General features: G+C 49.5%; 1 long non-coding RNA gene across 1 annotated transcript; it reads right to left on the bottom strand.

Moving 5' to 3' along the window:
- Positions 1-16027: 16027 nt before the first annotated feature.
- Positions 16028-21395, bottom strand: LOC139074090 (uncharacterized). Its single transcript, XR_011523477.1, has 3 exons — positions 20555-21395; positions 20013-20119; positions 16028-16295 (listed from the first exon to the last, which is right to left on the bottom strand). It is a non-coding gene; the product is annotated as an uncharacterized lncRNA (long non-coding RNA).
- Positions 21396-21605: the final 210 nt, after the last annotated feature.

The raw sequence follows: 21605 nt of genomic DNA, 5'->3' as shown, positions 1-21605 counted from the left end.
CCATTGCGTGTTCTCTCCTCCCTCTGCACGGTGGTTCTTCCACCAGGGCATCTCTCTGAAAATGACCTCACCTCACCGTGGTGCCTTCAGCCCAGTCACACTTATACTCCATGCCTAGCAGAACATTCCAGAACTGGCTGCTTCACTTTGGTATCCTCTGCTGTCCCCATGCCCGATGTCACCCTCTTCACCTGTGGTGCTAGCTGGGCCATGTGATGCATGGCCTATGAGATAATCTATGGGCGTGGGCCCTGCAAGGCCCCATCCCACCTTCCTTCTAGCCGAGGTTAGGATGGAGTGGGCACAAAATAGTAACAACAGTGCAGTCTGGAAATCCACGTGGCTGACCCCGCTCTGCACCCAATCTGCTATTCTGTCTGCCCTCCCCTCTTTCCTGTGTGATGTGGGGGTGCTGACCTCAGGGGTGGGCTTAGAAATGAGCATGTGACTCAGCCTGTGGCGCACGGAGGTTTCTGGGTCATTTCTTTGGGAGCCCAAAGCCCTTGCAGAAGGCGAGGATTCCTCACTGGGAGCGCTAAACACACATGGTGCTTCTCGACACTTCCTCAGCACAACCCACCATGCGTAAAAGTGCGTTTTACACTGGACCGATACTCAGATACATTTCCCTGATTGTGTGTTCTAGGATGCATATTTTTTTCCCTTTTAGGGTCTCTGAAAATGTGCTCTGTCTTACAATCAAAGGCACCGCCTTGCAATCGGAAGCTACCTGGGCCCTCCTCACCTCACTTGAGTTGTCCGTCTTGTTGGGACCACCTAGGCTGAATTTAATTTTTGTTAAAATGTCTTCAAAGAGAGTCACTATGATTCGGCATTGAAATGAAAGGATTTTGAGTATGCAGAAAGGTACCAAAGCAGGGCAGCTCATTTAAATTAAGTATCGAATCTGGAATTCCATCTTACGGAAGCTAATACTCATCTTTAGGAGAATGACCTAGAGGCCAGGTGTTTCTTGCAAAACAACCACCAAGTGCTTTATGAGCCTTAGGAAGGGAAGATGTACACGAGTAGATGAAGCTGCCTTGTATTTGGTGACAGAGACACGTGCAAAAGGATTGACTATGACACACCCAGCAATGCAGCCAAAGGCAGGAGAAGGACCGATCCCTCACGGCACCAAGAAGCTGTTGTGACTGATTCATATGTCTGTCATTACTGCCTTTCATTTGGTCTAATTGGCTGTGTGTTTTCTTTCTTAGATGTTCACAAAATCATAGTACATCTTACAACCTATGGCACTTCATTGATGAAATAAAAATGCATAACTGAAACAAGTTTTGCAAACCAACACTCATCTTTCATTTGCAATTCTTGATAAACATTTTCTATTTTATTCTACTTCATTTCAAAAAATTCTGGCCATGATCTACTAAATTGATTTTCTGACTCATTAATGGGCTGTGACCTGCAATTTGAAAAAGATGACGCTGGCGGCCATCTCACCTGCTGTGTGCAGGAAGCCCACCGAGCAGGCAGGGTGTTGAGTCTCTCCATCAGGGCTGTCCAGTTGAAACGCAACAGGAGCCACAGGTGCAGCTGAAAATGTTCCAGTAGCCATGTGAAAAGTGCTAGGAAGCAGCAGGTGAAATTAATTTTAATAATGTATTTTATTTAATCCAACATATTAAAAAACATCATCTTAACATGCAGTCGATACCCAAAAATTCTTAATGAGCTGTTTTACATCCTTTCCTTCATACTGTCTTTGAAATCTGGTGCGTAGTTTACACTTACAGCCCATCCTAATTCAAACTCAACATGTCAAGTGTCACAGTGGCTGGGGCCATCGTATTGGACAGCACGGCTCTAGAGCTGGGGTAGGCAAATCTTTTGTGTAAAAAGCCTAGAAATATTTTAGGCTTCGCACAACTTCTTACCTCTGTCATTGTGGTGTGAAAGCAGACACAGATAATACTTAAATAAATGTCTGTGGTTGTGTTCCAATAAAAATGTATTTATACAAACAGGCGGCAGAATGGATTTGGCCCGTGAGCCAGAGTTTGCCAAGCCCTGATGCAGGTCATTCCATGCCTGAAGCCGTCAACATGTCCAGACTCTCCAGTCCTGGCCAACAAATCCTTTTTAAATTTGCTTAAGTGGTCATCAAAAATTCCCAATTAAAATAGCTCCAGTCTCGAGCTCCCGCCCCACTGAGGGGCACGGGGCAGCCCTCAGAGGTCCTCTGGGTGTTTCCTCCCAGCTTTCCTCCATCACTGCTTAGAGAGCGCTCCTCCACCCGTACTGCCCATCCACGTTCTTCCCGAGAGCTCGGCCTCGGCCCTCGCTGCCCTCATTTCCCTCTGTCCTCTCTGAAGTGTTGGCTGGGTCCTCCTGCGTTTGAAAAGCAAGTAGGGACGTGGGGTTGATGGAAGCCAGCATTGTCTCTCATGGACTTCGAACCCCCAACCTGGGGAGTAGGGAAAAGCATTGGGCTGGTACAAGGCAAGCTGGCCAGACAGGTGGAAACGGTGCTCCAGGTTCACACGCTTTCTGAGTCTACAGGAAAGCTGCCGCTGCCTGCCTCCCTGGTCGCCACGCCCTCAAGGCCCCTCGAGGAGCTGGTGGACCCAACGCTGCAGCCTCTCTCACTTAAAAACACAGCACAGTGTCAGCCAAATGGCTCTGCCATCGGATTTTAGCTCCAGATAGGCACTCGCCCAGCCCTGCACAGGAAATGATCTCCAAATAACAAACAGTAGCCTCGTAGCTTCCAAATGCCACTCCGGGAGCCAAGTGATGATTGTGTAATGGTGAATGTGGCTGCCCTCTGCAGGTTTGCCTGCCAATCCCTCACCTTCCCGTGGGTAATTCCTGTTCCCAGCTTGCCTCCGAGGATTGGGGGGCACCTGACCAATGAGTCCCTGCCCTGAGGTTTTGGACTTGGAGCTCCTTCTGGCGGCTGAGGCAGACCCACCCGGGAGCTGTTGGCAGCCACATGGAGAATGCCAATTTGCAGTGAGAGTGAAGGAAGCCAGAGGCTGAGATGCCAAGTGGAGTGAGTAGGGGTGTAGCCAAGGGACTGGGGGCATTCGTGTCCCTGGATCTCGAGCTGATCAGGTCTGGCTCGTTCTTGCTTTTCAAGTGGCTTAGTGGCTCTTAGAGACTCCTCCGACTCCTTCAATAAGTCCCCTTTCCGCCTTAGCCAGTTCCCGTTTTGTTTCTAGCACTTGCAGAAGAGTCCCGTTCAGTACTCTTAATAAGTGCAGTCTAATGCAGGGGTCACAAGTTGCAGTGGATGCAGTGAGGTGAGAAAGGGCAAGAACCAAAGCCCAGGGACACCAGCAGGGCCCAGTGCTGCGGGGTGCAGCCTGTCTGAGGCCAGAGGCCCGGCACCTCATTCCCACCCTGGCCCCACCGGGGACAGGAGGGTCTCGGGCTCACAGGAGGACTGAGTCTGAGATCAGAGGGCTGGGCCAGCTGGAACTCTGCCCACGGAGACCCTTAACCTGAAGAGAATCTCTCTCCCACACAGCTTTCTTCAGAAAACACTTGGGACTTCATAAACACCACACACAGCTTTGGGGCGTTGCAGGCGTGACTTGGTGAGTGGAAAACAGCGTGACTCCAAGCTGGGGCAGAAGGGGCTGCCCTTTATAACACACTTCATGAGCAGGTTGAATAGTGTCCCCACAATTACATCCACCTAGTACCTTGGAAGGTGACATGATTTGGAAACAGATCTTTGCAGGTGTAAGTAGTTAAGGTGAGGTCATCCTTATTAGAGGGGGCCCCAGACCCGATGACTAGCATCCTTATAAGGAGAGGAGGGGACACACACATGGGAATGGAACACACGGGGAAGACAGCCATGTGATGACAGAGGCAGAGACTGGAAGGATGCACCTGCAAGCCAGGAAACCCCAGCGAACACCACAGACCAGGGAGGAGCAGGAAGGACCCTCCCTGAAGCCTCCAGAGGGAGCGCGGCCCTGCCCACACCCTGATCTCGGGCCTGCAGCCTCCAGAACCGTGAGAGGATACATTTCCATTGTTTTAAGCCTTCCAAGCATGTAGTGATGTGTTACAGCAGCCCCAGGAAACCACCACAGGGAGCAACTCAAGGAAAAGACGCTCCTCAGTCAGGTCACCCTCTGCAGGCCCCGTGCTGCTCACCGTGTGCTTCTGGTCCTCTCTTCCTTAGCGGCCAGCCGTGTCCCCGACACAGAATCCCCGTTCTACCTCGTGCTTCGCAGGCTCCTTACCCTCCTGGAAAGTCTGCTCTTGTCCTGTGAGGCCACCCTGCCTGCACCCATGCACATGGAGCGCTCCATCCTCTGGATTCCCTTGCTCTGTACATGAGGCCATGTTTACGATGATCTCAGAGGATGCTAATGCCTGTGTCGCCGTCTTCCTCCCAGCATCGAGCTCCTGGAGGCCACCCAGGGCCCCGGCCATCTCCTGCCCAGCCCAGAGAGGCGCCTCAACACTGCGTTGCCGAGCATGATCATTCTGGAGCTGAACCCTGAATGCACTGAAAGCAGAAGCAGTGGGGGCTTTGCTGACAAAGCAGAGGTTTGTGGAACGGTTGTCCCTGTTGATCACAGGCTAGACAGGTGTCAACACTGTACCAAACTCCTGTTGCCTGGATGGGTGCATGGTGGGGTCATGCTCAGGTCCTATTTGATGGGTGAGGTGACTGAGGCCTGGCATGTCTGAGGGTGGCCCTGGCATCCCCGTGTCCCACCCCCGACTCTCCAGGCACACCCTGGCCCTCTCAGCTATGTTTTCCTGGCACAAGAGGGATGAAGCCAATCGTAGTTTCCCCTCTGAAGAACCCTAATAACTACCCCCCACCCCCCTTGCTTTGGTAGTGGTCCACTGGCATCACCCACTCACATCCACGACCTCTGGTGACTTGATGTAAAATCCAATTCCCCTAAATCTGGGCATATATATTATACTTCTGGAGCAAAATTGCTCAAATATGGAACAAGGGAGCGATCACAGGCATTTACAATTCTTGCTTTGCGAAACTCTAAAGAGTGGCACGCACCTCTTAAGAGTGGTCCAGAGCCCCCTCCCGTGGGGGGAGCCCAGGCAGGCTGAGTCCCGGGAGCCCAGGCAGGCGGGGGTGCAGACTGGGGGGCGGGGCTGGCCTGGGGCCAAAGAGCTGAGACACCCCCAAAGACTGAGCTGGGGAGGCAGACTTCCTCCGGGCCTCACTCTCACGCTTGACTCGATTCCTCCGTCTCCCTCCTCCTAACCCAGCCTCAGGCAGGGGGTACCCGGTGCTGTTGGCACCAGTCCCCACTGAAGGACCGGCCCGTCGGTCAGCTGGACTGCCATCCCGAGCCAGGGTTCTGACCAGCAACAGGACAGGCGTCTCTGGGGACCCCGGCTGCTCCTCTGTGCAAGTGCAGGGCGTGCGGAGACAGTTACACCCTGAAAGGGTGTTGGCAGAGTTCCCATAATCCAGACCTTGCCTTTGTGCAGATTAGAAAGCAGCCCCTCCCAACCATGCTTTCCACTCACGTTACTTCCCCACTCGGGAAGTGGGCCTCCTCCTCCGACATGTCAGAACAAGGGCGCCGTGGCCCGGGTTCTCCCAGCAGGGGAGGCCTGTTCCCAGCCGTGGCGCCCCCCTCAGCCCAGCCCCCAGCTGCCCACTCCTCAGGGCCTGTGGTACTGCTAGAGCTGCCTGGCCCCACAGGACGGGCCAGGAGCAGAGACCTGTGGCGACTTGCCTCGGGGCCCACCCTATTAGTGCACAGACCCCCAACCTCTGTGCCTGGGACCTTGGCACACCTCTGCCAGCCCTTGGCTTGTTCCCAGCGGGAATGTCATCCTGGGAATTACAGAGACGGTCTCATGAGAACCTGCTGTGCATACCAGCTCCTGATAAGACCAACTCCTTCTCACTTTGGACATTCTTGCTCCTGGTGATGGAGGACAGGTGTAAGAGGTGGCTGGAAGTTCATTTTCTTTTGTATCCATTGCATGAAGGTTGTAAGATATCGTCTACATATATGTGAAAAATGCAAACTGGAGACCTAGGATGTTCAAATGAAGCTTCCGAGACGCTTCATCCCCACCGGTGTTGTCATTTATTGCCCATCCACAGGACCCGTGAGAGTGCCTCATGCGTTTGTCCGCTGCTGGACAGCCAGGGCGGTCCTCAGTGCATCATCTCCAGGCCTGGCACACACTGGCCAGTGGCCTTGGACAAACAGCCTTGCCCCTGGCGCCCCAGCTCCACCCTCTTTAATGGAAGTTTACCCCCAGTCTTGCAAGATGCTGTGAGGATCAGAGATGAGGTACGGAAAGCCCTGGTGGTGTGGCTGGCACACAGGTGGCTCTCAGAACAGGGTCATCCGTCACGTTTCTTGTCTCAGAGTGACGGAAGGGGAAGTTTCCTTCCTGGCGCTATAGGAATCTGTGACCAACCCAGAGCAGAAACATTAACCAAGATTGAAGCAGCAGGAAGAGTGAGTCGGCGGGTGTTATGGACAGAATTGTGTCCCCCTCAACATTCAGAGGGTGAAGCCTTAACCCCCATTCGACTGCATTTGGAGATGGGGCCTTTAAAGAGGTGATTAGGGTTACAAGAGGTCATTGGGTTGGGTCCTGATCTGATAGGACTGATGTCCTCATAAGAAGAGGGAGAGGGCCTCCAGGGGTGCATGCGCACAGAGGAGAGACCATGTGAGGACACGTCAAGAAGGTAGCCGTCTGCAAGCTGAGGAGAGAGGCCTCAGGAGAACAGCTCTGCCAATACCTCAGTCTTGGACTTCCAGCCTCCAAAACCGTGAGAAGATAAATTTCCGTTTGTTTAAGCCCCCAGTCTGTGGAACTCTGTTACAGCTGCCCTCACAGACAAATACAGCGAGCTTCCCAGATCTCATTTATTTGTCCTTAAAATTCAATATTTTAAATTGATTCACTGATTGATACTCTGCCAAATTCCAAGATGGATGTAAGTGTTTCAAAAATCGATGTTTATGGGTCACTGGTCCCCGTGAACATTTTTGGAAGCCACCCACAAATCTTCGAGAATGATCCTTTCACATTTACAGGCACATGGTTCCAGGCACTCAGGTTTTGTGGGTTGGTTTCATGGAGTTAACTGTCTCGGTGTGCAGCACTGATGATGGGGTTACAGGTGGGAAGATGCTGTGACGCCTTTTGGGGACAGGACATTGACGCTGTGTCCAGAGTGTTGTCAGTGTTTCCTCAGGCTTCACACTGCTTGTATGATACAAAATACAGTTGTGTGCCACATGACGACGTTTCGGTCCATGTCAGACCGCATACACAACGGTGGTCCCATAAGATCAGTACCACGTAGCCTAGGCTGTACCATCCAGGCTTGTGTAAGTGCACTCTATGACGTTCGCACGACAAAATCACCTAACGATGCATTTCTCAGAACGTATCTGTGTCGTTAAGCAATGCACGATGGTAGAGGGTTCCAACCTCCACAGAATTTGGGACATATCCACGTGCCCCTGAAGAGTATTCTCTGCCGGGCGATTTCAACGGATGTTTGTGGAGATTTTTGCTCCCTCTTCTTAAACGCATTTAGAAATGCTTGTCTTGGTGAGGCTGGGGAATCCAAGTGCTCCCAATTACTGGAATGTTCCCTCTAATTTGAAATGTTTTCCCCACACAGCTCCTAAAAGTTCGTACAAACCCTCCCACAGGTCAGGTTTGATCAGAGCTCCAGCGCTGGTTGGTGCGGTGAGAGGTGGAGCAGGTGATTTAGACATCCTATCAAGGCAATAACACCCTCTCCGCGCACACTGAAGTATAGCAGAGGAGCAGGGCACCGGCAATCAGCAGCATGGAACCGTTTGCTCGTGGGGCCCCAAGGAGAACTGGGCTTGGTGGTCTAACGGATGCACCGAGGCGGGTGGGCTGCAACATGCATGCGGGCGACCCCCCTGAGCCAGGACCGGGTGCCTGAGGTCCACTAGGCTGCTCACCTCCCCCAGTCAACCTCCTGGGCTCTGAGAACAACGCCTAGGGACTTCCCCACATGTGATGCCCATTGGCCATCAAGGAAGTCCTAAGAATCCCGAGACAACTGAGTAGAAATAAGTGCCCCCAGCCAGGACCCCAGGCCCAAGGTGCTCCAGGAGCACGGCCCTCTGCAAGCAGCCACTCGGACCTTGGGAGGCAGGAGGCTGGTTACGGTGTGTCATTGGCCCACCACAGAGGTCCAAAGGCAGTGCCGCAGGAGAAAGAGATGAGTGAGCGCCCAGTGTGCTAATGACTCCCATGCCTGGAAGGTACAGAGTGAGAGGAGTGTCCACACTATGACACCCACCCTGCCCACAGCCCCGGAGGGGGACTGAGTCTTTAAGACAACAGCATTTTTGTGATAACAGCTGCCACCCCTGAGGGCCAGACATCAGGCACTGTCCAGTCCTCACGCGTCGTGTCATATCTGCATTGACAAAACCCAGAAATTCTGACCCCAGACTGAGGACGGAGACTCTCCCTTAGTCCTGCTTCCCTTTGCCCCGCAGCCGAGATGCCAGGAGCTCCCTTCCTTGACAGCCTGGGCAGCCACTGGCAGCCGTCCCTGCTCTCCCCTCCACTTGGCGCTGCAGCCCGGGATGGTGTGCTCTGAGCTTAGGCAGTAAGTGGTTGGCAGGCAGTTCAATCACGCCAAGGAGCAGAGCAAGGTCTCATGGGCATCACCCTATGTCGCTGCCAGACACGTTGCCTGGCCAGAGTCAGGGGTGGGTCCTGGCTGGTCCACACCAGCTGGAGGTTGTCTCCCTGGAGTGGTGGGTGGAAGTGCCTGGCTCTGCCTGACCTGGGGGGACAGAGAAGGAAAGATGGCAAGGATACTACCTGTGGATAGTGTGACCCAACTTGCAGGCCCAGAGTCCACATCACCATGTCCTGGGGCCTGGGTGACCTGAGGGTGCATGTCCAAGGGCTTAGATGGGACCTGGCTGCTGACGAGCCCCAGCCAGAACAGTATTGATCACAGCAGGTGTGATGCCCTGGGTAGAGCAGATCTCAGAGTCTGGTCCAGCAGCTGGGAGAGGACAGGGGCCAGAAGCTAGGCCAGCTCCTGGCTCAGGGCCACCAGGAAGGATGAGGAGTCTTGCTGGGGCAGAATGAGTCCAGAGAAACGAGGGCAGGAAGCAAGTCTGATTTCCAGTGCCCACTCCTGCCAGCTGGTCCCTTCTCCAGCTTCTCCCTAGAGTCTTTGAGCATGTGCTTCTGATCATAACAGTTCGAAGGACCAACACTCTGGGTGTATTAGTGACCCGGGACTAACACAAACTACCACCAACTTAAAGTAACAGAAACGTATCCTCTCAGAGCTCTGGAGGCCGGAAGTCCAAAATCAAGGTGTTGGCAGGGTTGGTTTCTCCTGAGGCTTGGAGGGACAGTCCATCCTGTGCCCTGCTCCCAGCATCTGGTGGCTGCCAGCAATCCTGGACGTTCCTCCAGTTGTAGATTCTTCCCTCCAATCTCTACCTCCACGTTCACATCGCCTTCCTCTCTGGGTCTCTGAGTCCTTCTCTGTGTCTTATAACGACACTCATTGGATTTCGAGCCCACCTTGGTCCAGTATGATCTCATCTTGATCCTTCATTATATCTGCAAAGACCTTATTTTCAAATAAGGTCACATTCTGAGGTTCTGAGTGGACATGGATTTTGGGGAACGCTATCCAGCCCACTCCACCGGGTATGAGATTGCATGTCCAGTCAACTGTGAGCAGTGTGGACACCGCCATCCACACCCCATGCAGGGCCAGGGAAATGGGGCCCAAGAGGAAACTGACACAGCTCTTCTCCAAGGCAGACTCCCCTTTATTTTATAACCTCCTTAATTTTTATTTTAGTTGAGTCTAATTATTTTAACAACCCTAGTGAATTGAAATCAGCAGCTGTATGAGTTTTCTATTGCTGCTGTAGTAAATGACCAGAAACTTAGTGGCTTAAAACAACACAGATGTATTACTTTATGGGTCTGTAAGCCAGAAGTCCAACATGGGTCTCAATGGACTAAAGTCAAGATGTCGGCAAGCCTGCATTCCTGTCTGGAGACCCTAGGGGAGAATCCGTGTCTGTGCCTTTTCCGACTTCTAGAGGCTGCCCACACTCCTTGGCTGTGGTTCCTTCCTCCATCCTCAAAGCCAGCAATGGCAGGTGAGTCATTTCACATCATATCACTCTGATGTCCTCTTGCACTTACTATCAGACCCTTGTGATGACACTGGGCCCACCCGGGTAATCCAGGTTAATCTCCCTATCCTAAAGTCACCTGATTAGCAACCTTATTCCACCTGTACTTAATTCCCCTAGCCTGGTAACCTAACCTATCCACAGGCTCCAGGTATGAGGACACGGACACCTTAGGGTGGGAATTTGACATATTATTCTGTCTACCACAGCTTTCTTGGATCGCTTCTTGTTATTGATTTCTAATTTAATTCCGTCCTTGTCAGAGCATATCTCTGCATTAATGCAATCCTTTAAATGTTTGACTTATGTGGCCCAGCACGTGGTTGCCTATCTTGCAGAACATCCCATGCGCACTTGAAAAGAACGTGTATTCTGAAGTTAGTTGTGGGGTGGAGTATAGTGATCCACAAGGTCAAGGTGGTTGGTAATGTTTTCATCTTAGCAATGTTTTAACCGAATTCTTTGTTCTATCAATTGTGGAGAGACGGCAGTTAAAGTCTCTAAGACTGTAGAATTGTCTACTTCTTCTTTTATTAGTTGTGTACACATTTATGGTTATTGCATTTTCCTGATGAATTGACTTTTTTATCATTATGAGATATCCCTCTTTATCTCTTTTTAACGTTATCTGTCTTGCAGTTTGTTGTCTGATATTCATGTAGCCCCTCCAGCTTTCTACGCGTACTGGTTGCATGGTATATTTTTTCCTCTATTTATGCTGACCCTATCTGAGTTTTCATATTTAAAGTAACTATTTTAAAGTAACATTTTAAAAATAACTAGTAAAGCGGGTCTTATTTTTAATTTTTATTTTTAATTGTAGTAAAATACACATAACATAAAATTTACGATCCTGAGTGTACTGTTACCATCCTAATGGTAATTTACCACTTTTAAGTGCACAGTTCAGTAGTGCCAAGTATATTCACCTTGTTGTGCAACCAACCTCCAGAACTTTCCCATCTTGCAAAACTGAAACTTGATGCCCACTCTGCAGCAGCTCCCTGTGTCTCCCTCCCCATTCAGCCCCTCAAAATCACCATTCTACTTTGAGCTCTGTGAATTTGACTACTTTAGGTACCTCATATAATTGAAATCTTCTAGTTTTTGTCCTTTTGTGACTGGCTTACTTCACTTAGCATAATGTCTTCAAAGTTCATGCAAATTGTAACCTGTGTCAGAATTTCATTCCTTTTTAAGGCTGAATAAATCCCGTTTTCTGTATTTACCATATTTTGTTCATCCATTCATCCACTGATGGAGCCTTGAGTTACTTCCACCTCTTGGCTATTGTGAATAGTACTGCTATGAACTTGGGTGTACAAATATCTGTTCATGTCCTTGCTGTCCATTCTTTTGGGTGTATACTCAGAAGTGGAATTTCTGGATCATATGGTAATTCTGTTTTTAGTGTTTGAGGAATTGCCATGCTGATTTACATAGGAGCGCGTCATTTTACATTCCCAACAGTGCACAAGTGTTCCGGTTTCTCCACATCCTTGACAACGTTTGTTATTTCTTGTTTTTTAAATTGTACAATCCTAATGAGTATGCAGTGTGAGTTTTGCTTTTTAAAATCCATTCTGACAATCTCTGCCTTTTAATTGGCATGTGTGCTCACTTCAGTAACATTTAATATAATTTTTGATATGGTTGGGTTTAGGTATATTAATTTATTACCTGTTTTCTGTTTGTTCCCTCTGTTTTGTGTTCCTCTGTTTCTCATTTTCTGCTTTCTGAATTATTTGAATATTTAAAAAATTTCATTTTAATTAATCTATTGTGTTTTAGCTATACCTCTTCACATTACACTATTAGTGGTTGCTTAGGGATTAAAATATATATAATATATATATCCTTAACTTTTCAGTCTGCTTAGAGTTAATACTGTCCCATCATATGTAAAATGTAGAAACCTTATAACCATATAGTTCCATATGCCCCCTAGTCCTTTATTGCTGTTGCTGTCATGGGTATTATATCCAAAATACCTAATAAACTCCAGAAGACAGTGTTGTAAAATTTTTTACTTTAAACAGTCTTATGAATTTTAAAGAAATTAATATTTTAAAATTCTTTTATATTTACCCACAGATTTCCCAGTTTTGATACTCTTTATTTCCTCCCTAAAATCTGAATTTCCAACTGGTATCATTTCCCTTCAAAGAACTTCTTTTAGAATTTCTCATAAACAGAAACAAATTCTCTAAGTGTTCTTTATTCTGAAAATATTTTCATTTTTGAAGCATGATGTCCCTGATTACAGACCCCCATGTCGACAATTCTCTCACACGTTAAAGACGGTGTTCCACTGCCTTCTAGCCTCCATAGTTTCTGATGAGAAGTCTGCAGTCAATCAAATCCTATTCTTCCATGTACAATGTGTATGTAGTTTTTTTCTGGCTGCTTTAAAGATTTCCTTTTCCTTTTGATTTTCAGTAGTTTGAGTATGATGCTTAGACATGGTTTTATTTATATTTATCCTGTATGGGGTTCACTGAGCTTTCTGAAACTCAAATTTATGTGTTTCACCAAATTTAGGAAATTTCTTGGCCACCACATCTTTCAATACTTTTTCTGCTACATTCTCTGTTTCTTCTCCTCTTGAGACTTAGATTTCATATATGTTAGGCCAAGGTTCCCAAGGCTCTGTTCATTATTTTCAACCTGTTTTCTCTCTCTTCTTCAGCTTGGATCATTGATAGTCATCTATACTCAAGTTCACTGACTCTTTCATCTATTATCTCTATTTTGGTAGTAAGCCAGTCCATGGAATTTTTTATTTCAAATATTGTATATTTTCTGTTCTATAATTTCCATTTGGTTCTTATTTTTATAATTTCTGTTTCTTAGCTGAGATTTCTTAGCCCTTCTTTGACTGCCAACATATTTTCCTTTACTTCATTGAGTATAGTTATAATATCTTCTTTAAAGTCTCTGTCTTCTAATGCCAACATCTTGGGGTCATCTCAGGATTGTTCTCAGTCGATTGACTTTTCTCTTGAGACAGAGCCACAGTTTCCTGCTTCTTCCTATGTCAAGCAATTTTACATTGTTCCCTGGAATGTCATGTTTTGGGAATGTTATGTTTTGGAGATTCTGGATTCTGTTCTAATCCTCCAGAGAATGTTGACTTTTTTGTTTTATTAGGCAACTAACATGATTAGACTTAAACTGGAAATTCTGTCTCTTTAGTATCACCTCAAACCACAGTTCAGATTTTCTATTTTAGCCAAACTGCTTTGAGTCTGCCTAAACATATGTGTGGTTTAGGAGCCAGCCAGAGACTTGGGTAGAGTTTTCTTTTTCTTTTTGTGCAGCATTGTAGTTTTTGTTTGCAAGAGGGTTAGGTCCAGTAGGAGTTTACTTGGCTTATACTTGTGCTATTATGCTTGTTTCTAACACACAAGTGTTTTGTTCACCTGTCACCTGTCACAAAAGCTAAATTGTCTGAGCAGATGACTTAGTGACAGACAGAAACCTTCAGAAAAGACTGAAGAATAAAAGACCTACTCTGTAGGCTGGGGCAGAGGCAGCTGTGGGCAAATCTGCCTGTGTGAGTCTGCTCAGGCTGCCATAATGAAATACCACAGATTATGCAGCTTAAACAACAGAAATTTATTTTCTCACAGTTCTGGAGACTGGAAGTCTGAGATCAAGGTGTTAGTAGGTTTGGTGTCTGCTGAGGCCTCTCTCCTTGGCTTGTGGACGGCCATCTTCTTCTCCCTGTGTCCTCACATAGTCTTTCCTCTGTATGTGTTTGTGTCCTAATCTCCTCTTTTCATAAGGACCCCAGGCATATTGGATCAGGGCCCACCCCGATGACCTCATTTATCCTTAATTACTTTAAAAGACTCTATCTCCAAATATAGTCACATTCTGAGGTACTAGAGGTTAGGATTTCCACATATGAATTTGGAGGGAAACAATTCATCTCATAACACTGCTCTTCAAAGGCTGAGGACTGCCCTCTCTTAAAAGGCTGTGATCAATTCAGTTGATCTGCCCAATGGCACCTATGTTGTCCCCTTATTCTGATAAGAGGCAGTCATGGAGCTGGAGGGTGGTACACACGCCCCACCCCAGGCCTGTCTGACCAGGAGCACATCTTGGGTCTTGGGCTCTGCTCTTCCAAGCCCAACAGATCATGAGCACCACCCACAGACCTCAGGCCTCCTCTCATAGGACCACAAGCACCAGTTGGGGAAGTTCTCATGTTGGCCAGAGGGGTCCAGATGGTTCTGTGACTCAGCATCAGCTCCTGGGAGCCCCAGTAGCCTGACTCAGAGGCAGGCAGCTCCCTCTCCAGGTCCCCCGACACCAGCTCCCAGACATTTCTAAAAACCCTGCCTTGTGCCTCCACCTGAGAAAAGAAGCCCCGTTCTCCTTGTCAGCTGCCTCAGGGCTATGTGGTTCCTGTGAGCAACCCACGTTTCAATGGTCTGTATCTGACCCCCAAAGGGAGAAGCCCACATGGCTGCGGAAGTGTTGTGAATCACTGGAGAAAGTGTTCTGAGTCCCCAGAGTATGACACGGCCTCAAGACAGCCCATGCAATCCACCTAAGTGTCTGCTGCCCTGTGTTGCTCCCTCTCCGAGTGGCCTGCAGTGCAGGTTCCCAGAGAACGGTGGTCTCTGGCTGAGTTTACAGGGAGGGCCTGTCCTGGAGCATCTGGCATCGCATACTCGTTTCTCTCCACTAGGCACCACCCCAGAAATGGAAAGCTCTACAGAGACGTGTCCTGTATGGAAGGCGGCTGGCTCTCCAAGGTGCAGCTAGAGGGATGATGCAGCACCTGGAATGAGCAGAATTGGAATGTTTTGGAAAACTTTGCTTCCATGTCATTTTAAAATGCAGATGATATTGAAAAGCATGGTATATGGTAACTGAGGCATGGACCAGCCCTGGAGCCACCAGAAAGTCTAAATGGAGACGGTGTGTGTGGAGGGACAGGGTAATTCCCTCTGCACCATGGGAGCGGATGGACAGGCGGAAGGCTGCTTGGCGTTACAATTCTCCACAGCTATGTTCTGGTTCAGTGGCAATTTACACCTTACAGAACATGTTTAACCAAGCACTGCTACTCTCCTGCAGCTTCATTCCTACAATCATATTCATGCAATTTGCCTCGACCACACTGTCTAAGGAGCCCTGGGAGAGTAATCCCCTAGGAAAGTATTCGATAAGTGAGCAAATTCAGAGAAGGATTGATCACGATCCTGAATTGCACCAGCTCCCCCTGTCACAAATGAATTTGGGGTGCCTGCCTTCCAGGGAGGGGCAGCTGGGTCTGTCCTGTGTCCTAAAAGCCTGCCCGCCCGCCACCAATTTATGCCCCCAATACGGAATATGCCGCTGCATAGTAGGAATGCCCCGGGAAGAAAAGAGCGATGCGTGTGCATCCTGTCATCAGGTAACGGTAGCCCGCATGTCACCCAGCGTAGGGTCGCAACGTGAAGATGTGCAATTACAGGGACAAAAATACCCCAGGGAAATCAACACGGGACTTATTAATATCAGACCCATAGGTGACAACTGTCAGACAATCGGTCAACAAGGGGCCTCATGCCTGTGTGATCCCAGCTAACCCATTATGATCTTTATGAAGTGCCCTTCCAGGGGGTCTGGATCCTCGGATATGAGGGGAAGCCCCTTCCCTTTTATTAGTAGCTAAGCTCTTTATACTTTGACCATATTGCAGCAGGTTAGAAGTCTAAGCTTTATTGTCTTATGTTATTGAAAATCCAGATTCCGGCAGGCTTCTCCCTCAGGCCACGCTTTGTCTGCGAATACATTCTCATTTTTCCATGTACAGAGACCGTCTGGAGAGAGGCAGAAAAAGATTATGACTGTAATATACTTAAATCCAATTTATTTGCCTGGCCAGAAACTTCCACCCTTCACAATTGCTTTCTACCCAAGATGTTGTCTTTAATTCTTTCATGACAGGGAGGAACACGCGGCAGCGGCTTCCCGCAGGTCCAGGCGTGGAGGGAGTGTGTGCGGCCCACGGTGTCCAGGCCAGCGGGTGACAGGAGGGCCCCAGAGAGGGCTCCAGCCGCTGAAGTTTCCAGTTCGGAACTTCTCGTTTGTTTGTGAGGAATAAATCTTCAGTCGCATGTCCTTCACCAGAAGAGAAATATGCTCGTCAGAGAACCACGGGTCTGGGAAGGACCCTGCCTGCCCCTGCGATGCTTGCCGCAGCCCCTCGCTTCTGACGTAGGTCGTCCAGGAGCATCTGCCTCCTGGCTACTGGCTCCTGCCCAGGTGTCACCTGGATCAGGGCCGTCCTCACAGTGATCCGCTAAGGTCTTTGTCAGCCTGAGTTAACTGTCCCTCCAGCCTTGGCCTCTGGATGCAGGCTCGCAGCCCAGGAGGGAAACGCTTTGGGGGGATTCTTTTCTTAATTAGTGTTTGCTCCATTTAAATGATGGGATGCAGAGGCCTGCCAGAGCACACTGGGAGGTGTGGGCAGCGTCCGGCTGCCTGGAGGGCGCCCAGTCGCTGCCCAAGCCCCTCCCCACCCCCTTCCCCAGCACAGCAATGCAAGGCACCTGCCCTGGCCTTGGACTGCCCAGGTCCCGAACTTGGGACTGGGCTGCCCTCCTGAGTATCATCTGCAGGCCCTGCCTATGGCCAGTTCAGTGCAGCTCAGATCACAATTACTGAGCACCGACTGTGCTCGCTCCTTCATGCCAGTCTTTGACAAAGGGAGGAAGTAGAGATGGCAACCTTGAAGGAAGTGATGAACTGGAGGGCTCTGAGCTCAGAGCAGGGGAGTGGGGCACTGGGACAGGGTCCCAGTTGGCAGGCAGGACCCCCGAGGAGCTTGAGAGATGCTGTGCAGCATGAGTACCTCATCCGGGTTTGCCTGGAATGTTCTGATGTTAGCACTGAAAGTCCCACACGTTCCAGGAAACCCTCAGTTGCAGATAAACCGGGATAGTTGGCCACCCTAGTGGCCAGGAATGGAGCTCTGAGCCCAGTCCAGCGCTGCTCGGTCCCATCTGGGTGACCCCACAAGTAGCTTACAACCCGGGCCTGTTTCTTCACCATACTATGGACAATAGGATGCCTTTTACCTCTAGGACACCCCGTGTCTTCTCATACACTCTTTTATTTGGGTCCATGGCCTTCTCCAAGACACTTTGGATGCCTTTAAGGCATGTGGGTGACCACAAATTTGCTGTCCCGGAGATCCAATGGGCATGACCCATTGGGGGATGTGGCAAATTGCACAGCACCCATGGGCAGGGTTTGGGATAAGAAAGTGGCTTGCCTGGGGAAGCTGGCTCCAAAGTTAGCAGCAGGAGGCCTGAAATCTCCCATCTCTTGGCTTCTTATACTGTGAGGGTGCTCCAAGAAGGGACCCCTGTGCCCTGCCTCTCTCTTTTCATGGGATGAGTGTGAGAGGACGTATCAGTGGTGACACGAGGAGCTGGTGTTGGAGCAGTCTGAGCCTGGCCACCACCTCTTTGAGGGAATGCTGGGCACTCAGCTGCCAGCCTGGGCCCCAGCCCCCAGTCCCCACTGGGCTAAAGTCCACAAAGAGCTCCCACGACTGTGTTGTAACATCTGCTTGTCCCTGCCCTGCAAGACACATGGGAGCACCGGGGTCTCTCCAAGGTGAAGGCCATGTCAAGGCTCTTTTTGCAAAGCAGCTCAAGAAGTGGGTCTTTTGGTTCGCGGACCCTGAGTACTGGCGTCAAATTCTTTCTCCCATTGGAAATAGGACAGCAATAACAGTCGTCAGTGATTCTCCCTTGCCTCACCCCACACTGCACACCTCCGATGGTAAAGTACCTTCTTCAAAAGAATAGAATGAAGAGATCGCAGCGGTGGGGCCGAAGGCCCAGTGAGAGGGGCACCAGGGAAACTGTGTGGCTTTGGGAAACTGTGTGGCCTCCTTGATCAGGGGACCATTCCTGGGCATAAGCCAACCTACAAAGAGATGCTTGGGCCTTCGTGAGGATCCCACCGCAGCCCCAACCTCCGAGAGGCCCTCGTAGATGGGTGGGAGGTGCTGCACTGTCCCAAAAGGTATGACCTCCTCCCCACCACCGAAGGGCAGAGTCTGTGAAATTTGTTTCACTTTGAAGGAAACAAGGATCCTGGACCCATGTCCTGCCAGGGAGAAGCTGTGTTTGAGAGAGAATGCGGAGCGGCAAACACCTCCATGTGGATGCTCCGGCTCTTAGTGCAGACAGCTCCACAAACTTACATCTTTCAGGGCGCTGACAGCTCTCACCAGTGCCCACGTATGGCATTTGACTCAGAAGCGGAGGAAGACAGTGGTCCCTTCAGTATGTCTGGGCGACAAGGCCCAGAAGGCAGGTTTGGACATAAACCTAGACACAGAATCCGTTCTTAGGAGGGCAATGAATAGACCAAAGAGCAGGGCATTTTACGTACTAACAGATTCTGCTAAATCTTTTTCCAAAATGACTGTAAGACTTTGCATTGCTACCAACAGTGATTGAGTGCCTATTTTCCAACATCTCCATCAGCCCTAAATACTATAATTTTTAAAAATTCTTGTCAACTTGATAGTAAATGATATCTAACAGATTTGATTTGCATTTTTTAACTTATGAGTTTTAGCACCTGTTGCTGTGGCAAAAATTCAGGAGCAACCCAAGTGTCTATCAATAGGATGCCGGCGATGTGGATGATTGTGCGTCTAGTCAACACAATGACGCGTGGGTCTTTAAATGATGAGCTGGATCTGTGCTGATGAGTTGTGTTTACAGGAAAGACCTCCAGGACACATTGTTAAGTGAAAATGAAAGTTGCAGGACTTTTGTGTATAATTTTAACAGGCCCTGCACACGTACATGCACATATGCACACGTATACTCACATGTACGCTTATACACACTGACACTCCCCGCCCCCCGCCCAGGCAGAGTGTGTGGGCATCGAGTTGGAAGACATGAGACGGAGCCCACCCAGTGTGGGGGTGGCTGTCACTTCCTGAATTTCAGGCCTGGGCTAGTCTGAGGTCTCAATCAGAGAGTGTGTGTGGAGTTGCCGGGTAGACCGGCAGTCATTCTGCAAATGCTAACCACTTAGGACAGTTTGGATGGAGCTAAGTTCATGACCAAGGAAATATATGAGAAAATGAAAACTCTGCTAACTGGACTGAATTTACGTTCTTAGAAGACTCTGTAAATGGATAAGTATAAGTGCGTTCCTTTAGCTCACTTTTTCAGAAGCAACATTGTGATGAATTTCACTCTCCGTTTTCTGGCACAGTCTTTGCCCTGTGTGTTTCAGGCTGAAGGCTTGGAGCTTCTTGCAGCTTCTCCCTGGAGCTGCCTGAGTGACCAGGATCAGCCCCTCTGCACAGAGACCTCCTTCAGCTGCGGCCCCTCTGCCCCCTTCCCTTGGCCCAGGCTGCCTCTCACCCTGAATGTTTGAAATTCATTCTTTGCTGTTTGTTTTGTATCTACCTCTCTGTTCTCAGATCCGTAACAGCTCAAAGCTACATGCTGTTCTCATCATTCCAACCTAAGTTGAGGGAGCCTACATATAGCCAAGGCGAGAAAGCAGGAAAGTGGAAACGAAAGAAGGGGAAGGAGCTCTGGGAAGGAAGGTGGGCGGCCCTCACTGCCTGGAGGGAAAGTGAACTTGAATTGGGTGTCAGATTATATTAGGGGATCCCTGTTTCTTTTGTTAGATGTAATAACGTATAAGTGATGTCAAGATATCCTCCCCTGTTGAAGATACATACTGGAGTATTTCAGGATGAAATAAAATGATGCCTTGGATTTGCTTAATACACTCCAGGAAAAAAAATCCCAAGAGAGAGAGGGAAAGAGACAAGCAAAGAGCAAATACCTGACGAGACCGGGAGGCCTTCGCGGAAGCCCGTTCTCCCAGCCTCTCTGCTTTGAGTGGGTCTGATTCTTCCACAACAATGAAGTTTTTTAGAGCACTTACCAATACTGAAAAACACGTTAAAAAATAAGGAAGTTTAAGGGGCCAATATCTTCAAAACAAAACAAAATCGATTATCATTATTTACAGAGATTTTGGTATTCTTAGAAAATCCAAGAGAATTAATTTGTTAAAATATTAAAACTAATTGGAAGGTTTATCAGCTGGCCAGATACAAAACACATCTATAAAAATCTAAAACTTCTCCCAGATACCAGCCACTGGAACAGAGATTTTTTAAAAGATGCCATGTACAAGGTGCCCATTACCAAGAGGGTTCTGGGTCTTGAGTGCAGGTGGGAGGAAACCCTCCTCCCATGTGTCACCCATTGCTCTCTGGGGCCCTAAGAAGCTTGGACACGAGCGTTCTCCCCACAGCTTCTTGATGCCCCCGAAGCCACCGTGTCTCCATGCCCCTGCTCCAGGAGATGCTCGCGCCCTACCTTTGCATTACCAGGGCATCCGTCCATGGTGGTTATCCATCCATAGCGGTTAAACCAAAGTGAAGGAACAGACGCCCTAGAGGGGCGCAGAGCTTGGCCTCCTGCAGCTGGGACCTGCTTGCAGCTCGTAGATGATGGTGAGGTTCTAGCTCTGTACACGATGGATTTGAAACTCTGAGGGTTGGTATTCAGCCTGGCACCTAGACAGTGCCTTGCAGACCCTCACAGTCTGTGGCACACAGGGGCACATCAGCCATATCGGGGCAGAGCCCTTGAGGCTGCTGAGACTGGCACCTCTCAGCCTGCAGACACCAGAGTGGCACCTGCTGTGGGGCCAGGCCCCCAACTCTTACCTGAGACTCTGCCTCAGGAGCTCGAGCTCAGTGGGAGATGGCCACACCTGCTGTGGTGGGGACTTCCACAGAGCCACGACCAAAGGGCTGTGGGCCCTGAGAGAGAGTGTCTGGGGCACTGGGAACGGCTGGTGCCAAAAGGTGTACCAGACCAAGCCACCAATGTGTGCCAAAGCACGGAAGCAGAAACCAGCTGGTTCTGGAACATTCAGGACTGGTAAGGATGCTTTTCAGACAAGTCACGGACATCCAACTCAAAAAGCAATGTGTGAGACCACGTAATTTCTCATCTCACAGGGAGGCCAGAGGTGGCTCTGGCTGCAGGATTGGCTCATTCTATGGTTCCAAATGTCACCATAGGTGTTGCTTCTCTGCTCTGTGGTTCTCAGTGTCAGAATCATCCCAAAATGTGTTCCCCTTGTGATTTCAAGATGGCGGCTGGTGGCAATGGGGATAATACGCTTTCTCGTTCACATGCAGAGACAGAGCTAGAGAGAGAGAGAGACAGAGAGAAAGAGAAGAAATAGGTGGTGAGGGAAGGCAGGGAGAGGACAAGAGGGAGAAAGAGAGAGAGAGAACTTTAGCACACGTCAGATGCTTCCCTCCAGGCTGACCCGCTAGCCACACCTGGGCAGAGAGCGCCCATGGGGGCTGTGGGATGCCGTCTGAGGACCGGATGCTGAGGACCCGCCTAGGGG

Source organism: Equus przewalskii, chromosome 1 (genome assembly GCF_037783145.1).
Source record: "Equus przewalskii isolate Varuska chromosome 1, EquPr2, whole genome shotgun sequence".
NCBI classification, from domain to species: Eukaryota; Metazoa; Chordata; class Mammalia; order Perissodactyla; family Equidae; genus Equus; species Equus przewalskii.
This window is presented reverse-complemented; position numbering and strand designations above follow the sequence as displayed.